The sequence below is a fragment of the Macaca thibetana genome, chromosome X (genome assembly GCF_024542745.1).
Source record: "Macaca thibetana thibetana isolate TM-01 chromosome X, ASM2454274v1, whole genome shotgun sequence".
Lineage (NCBI taxonomy): Eukaryota > Metazoa > Chordata > Mammalia > Primates > Cercopithecidae > Macaca > Macaca thibetana.
In genome coordinates, this window is record NC_065598.1 from 123,632,915 (window position 1) to 123,638,078 (window position 5,164).

A 5,164-nucleotide genomic window follows, 5' to 3' on the forward strand; every position below is an offset into this window, starting at 1 on the left:
AATGGCAGGCAGGATATTAAATGGCTAAGTAACCAGACAAGATTCAGAGTTCATAAGAGTGTAGAAGTCAACAAAATCAGCATTAGTAGGCAGATTTGAACTTTACCCTAGTACAAAGATGATTTGTTCTCTGCCCTATTTTATACTTCCTAACAGGTATCAGGAGCCTTGAGTCCATAACTGGCAATCATTGTCAGAAAAAAAAAAATCAATTTAGTTGAACTCTGCCCCAGATAAAAACTGAATCAGACATACTAAACTTCACAGCTTCCAGTAAATGTACCTTTTAATACCGTTTCTCCACACACTGCCTCCCTACCCCTTGCTTTGCCTGGCACATTGTGATTCAGCAGTGTAAGTTTCTCCCTCTCTTCCATTTCCCTCTTCTTCCTTTCCTTTTCTGCTTTAATCCTATTAAGACATTCAGGAGAAGTAGAAAATGTATTCAATGAATTCAAGGACTTTAAAATCTAAATAAGGAGAACAAATATGAACAAGCAAAACAACTAGTATAAGACTATAAATAAAATACACAATGTCATGTAAAATAAATATACATGAGCACTATTGTACAAATGGAGTGATGAGAGATGCTTGGTGCACACATTATCATACTATAAGGCATGGTTTGGATATCATGAATTTCTAATTTTTTTAAATGTATTCAGTAGCTAGTTCCTCTCTGTGAGAAGATATATACTGTTAAAACAAACAAATAATCATTCAACCACAAGCTCTTTGTGAGTCAGCACATTTTCAGAGTAATCAGTGAAGTTCACAAAAAAAATATCGTTTAGGCAGAGAAAAAGAAGAGGGGTTTAACTTTTACACTGTTGGTGGGATTGTAAACTAGTTCAACCATTATGGAAAACAGTATGGCGATTCCTCAAGGATCTAGAACTAGATGTACCATATGACCCAGCCACCCCATTACTGGGTATATACCCAAAGGATTATAAATTATGCTGCTATAAAGACACATGCACACGTATGTTTATTGCAGCACTATTCACAATAGCAAAGACTTGGAATCAACCCAAATGTCCATCAGTGACAGACTGGATTAAGAAAATGTGGCACATATACACCATGGAATACTATGCAGCCATCAAAAAGGATGAGTTTGTGTCCTTTGTAGGGACATGGATGCAGCTGGAAACCATCATTCTTAGCAAACTATCACAAGAACAGAAAACCAAACACCGCATGTTCTCACTCATAGGTGGGAACTGAACAATGAGATCACTTGGACTCAGGAAGGGGAACATCACACACCGGGGCCTATCATGGGGAGGGGGGAGGGGGGAAGGATTGCATTGGGAGTTATACCTGATGTAAATGACGAGTTGATGGGTGCAGCACACCAACATGGCACAAGTATACATATGTAACAAACCTGCACGTTATGCACATGTACCCTACAACTTAAAGTATAATAATAATAAATAAATTAAAAAAAAAAAAAAGAAGAGGGGTTTAAAAGATGAGGACAAAGTATCTTCAAGATTGGGAGGGCACCCAGTTGCCCAGAAATATCCGCTACACTTGGCAGTACAAATAACCATTATTATTTTTTGCCTCATGGTATACTCAGTAGACTTCCATCTATCATCATGAAGTCATGACAGCCTAATCAATTTAAGCCCAGTTCACTTTCACTTTTGGTTGCCTGGAGGTTGAGGTTTCCTATTCAGATGATCCATATTGGATTGTCATCATCATCTTTTTTGGTGACAGGGATGAGCTTCCCCTTGAGTTGATTGACCTGCAGACACTGAAGCACTCCAACAAGAGAGTCACATCACAAAATTACATCAGGCTGTTAAATGAATATAATCATTTTCACATTGATTTCAGCAAACATAGGTTTTGCCAATGCTGAATTTTACCTTATTTTTCCCACTTGAGATCCAAAATAACTACAAGGTTATATCAGATTAAATGACCTCATTCATTTTTGTTTGCTTGCTTTTTTCCTCCCAAAGGCAATTTGAATTAGCTGCTTCAGGATACAATTATCATCATTCTTGTCTAATTCTTAGTCACATGGGAAATTTTGCAGTCAATTACTGTTACTTACACAGATTGAATTGAATAGGTTTAGTGATATATATTGTACATGTCTTTTTATACTATACACACATATATGCACATATATGTAAATACATGTATATATACGTGTGTATATAATCATATACACACAAAATTTTATAAACACATACATACATATATACGTACCCATACACACATATAATTTTTTTCATAATCATAACTATAAATTTCTTATAATATTGCCTGGGTATCAAAGCAATAATTTCTAACTCAGTGTTAAGGTACTCTACTATGCTAACCAAACAAGATGATTTTGGAAAAGAGATCTACAAATACATGCTTTGAAGTGTCTCTATTACAAAAGTACAAAATAAAATTTTATATTCCATTTTTTAAAAAATCATTGCCTTAGAAATTTTTGTATACGAGCGTGTGTGTGTCTGTGTGTGTGTGTGTGTGTGTGTGTGTGTGTGAAATGAAATTTTCAAAGAGATCTACCACCAAATCTGTACATCCAAGGCTAGTTTTCAGCCAATCAATCCATTTTGACCTTCAGTTCAGGTCTAACCTTTTCTATTCTTCTCATCTCATTTGAAAAATACCAAGAGAAAAGCCAGTCCCCAGAGAAGAAGAAGACAGTGTATCTGCAAACAGCTATCTCTTTTTAGGTGTGCACAAAGAAGTGTCAATATAACAAATTGCCGATATAACAAATCGCTACAGTTCAAGCCCATCAATTCAAATCAAGCATTTTGAAAACTTGCCAAGATAACTCAAAATACGATGTACTAGCCTCTGTTCTAGATACTTTCATCTTTCATCTTAATCTTCCTCAAAACCTATACACAACATACTTTGTTACTATTTTACATGAAAATTGAGGGTAAATAGCCCTTATGGTCAGATACCTGAAGAAAGAAAGAATAACATCACATGCATCAGTGCTGCAGCCCTGCTTGTATTAGATATGGGCTCAGTCCTTTCCTAATGGTTGGAATTAAACTTCTGCTTCACTCATTGGTTTATTACCCCAGCCAGAGAGCTTAGAAAGAGGAGAAAAGGCAAGTCAGAATGTTGTAGGAAAATTCATGAAACATTTCAATTGTTAGGAATGGACTCATTTATCTAGGTAGTAGGTAGATTTTATGTGACTCATTTCATCTTGGCTAAAAATACACTACTTCCGAATCCCCACATTGCTGTTTTCCTCAGGATCTTCAATTTGGCAAAAAGTCAAAAGAATGAACTATCGATTTTACCAGTTATGAACTCCTGCCTTGACCAGTTCGTTTTCTGAATAATTATGGCTCTGGAAAGTTACACTGTGCTGTGGAGAGTTTGCAAATGATGAATTGCCACAAATCCCATAACAACAAACCATTTCATTTATCACTGGGCAAGTAAAGGGTGGGAAATGAGAATACCTATATGACTGCCCACTCTTCTGTGGAGATAGCACAGTTCAGATCAGAACAAAATGGAATAGGGAAAACTAGTTATGCCTCTCTGAGACTTTACACACAAAGAAAGTGTGTTGTGTACACAAATAAGTATGTATAAATACATTTAAACATAAGAAAATTGAGCCACTGATGATGGGGTAAAAGTTGCCCAGGAGACATTCGGTATAGACCTAGTTGATACTTTCTACCAACAGAAAAATTCATCCCACATCCATCTGTATTTGAAGCTGTTTGGGATGCTTCATCAAGCACTAAAACTCAAACCAATCTTAGAATACTTGCATTTTCTCATGCATTGTTTGCCTATTAATGAGCCAACTATAAAACTATATTTTTCAGACTAAATTCAATCAAATTTAACTCGATAAATCTTAACTTACCATACCTTGTGTCTTTAGTTTTATGTAGGTATTAAGAAATAGAAGTCATAGTTTCAGTCCTAGAATACCTTATAGAATTGAAATATTCGACTGTGAGCTTGTGGACGGGAACCAAGTCTTACACATATCTGTATCCCCACTGCCTAGATAATAGATTGTGGTGAAATAGGCATTTAATAAATGGATGTTGAATAAATGAATGAATGAAGAAAGAAATGTAAGCATTACCTAATGTGAACAGTAGACCACTGATAATTAAGTGCTAGAGTGCATGGGTTAGGAAAAAGATCAAGAAAAATGAGCCCACTTACTGAAGTCAAGGATGCTTGTATCAACAGAATGCCACAGATTCAGACCTTGATATATTCCTAGAACATATTAGACTGAATTGCTAAATTCATCTGGAACCCCTAGCGAGCTCAGAAAATAGCCTCAGGTGATGATTTTCACCTTCTCACTAAAGTAGTGTGAACTATTCAAATGAGCCCTTTAAAAGAAAACATCATTCTTTCTTTCCTCTCTGTTCCAGTATAACATAAAGAAGGGACAGAGGGGCAAGAAAAGAGAGGTCATCAACCTCAACTGTTTGGATAGCATGCCTGAAATTTATTTGGTTCCTTCCTATCACACAAAACCAACTCTGTTTCCATTGCATTTCAAAAAAACCTAGAATTTCAGGAGTTGGGTATTATGTCCTTTTCTGGTGTTCTTCCAACACCTTTCCAAAAAACTGTTAACCTCAGAGCAAGATATAAGCTTATCCAGCACTGAGTGGCTGATATTTCATGACAAGTTTTCAAAAGTCATTAGCTTGGCCAGCATTTTAGCTTGCCAACACATTAGTAACCTATACTCTTATCTGCTGGAATCACTCATTTTTGAATCAAAAGGTCATATAAGAAGCTGAACAAATTTGTAGAAAGTCAGTCAGGCCTGGACACTCCTCCCTTCCTCTCTTCTTTGACCTTAGCAGCTATCTCAAGATTTCAAGCCTGATCAAAGAGGCTGCACCTTTATTTCCAGCCAGACTTGAAAGAATCTGACACTAACTTTTAAGGAGAAATGGGCAAGTGCTTGACTGCCATCATAAACAAATAGGGTTAATTCTAACATAGCTATCATCCATGTGATCACTTTAAAGAACTGACTTACTGACTTTTCCTACATGGTAATAAAAAGGTGAATAAAAAGCCAAGGTCATAGGTTTGGTCTTCTATGGGCCAGATATTTACAGTTTTAAATCTTATTCTCAAGCTCTACTCAGATGCT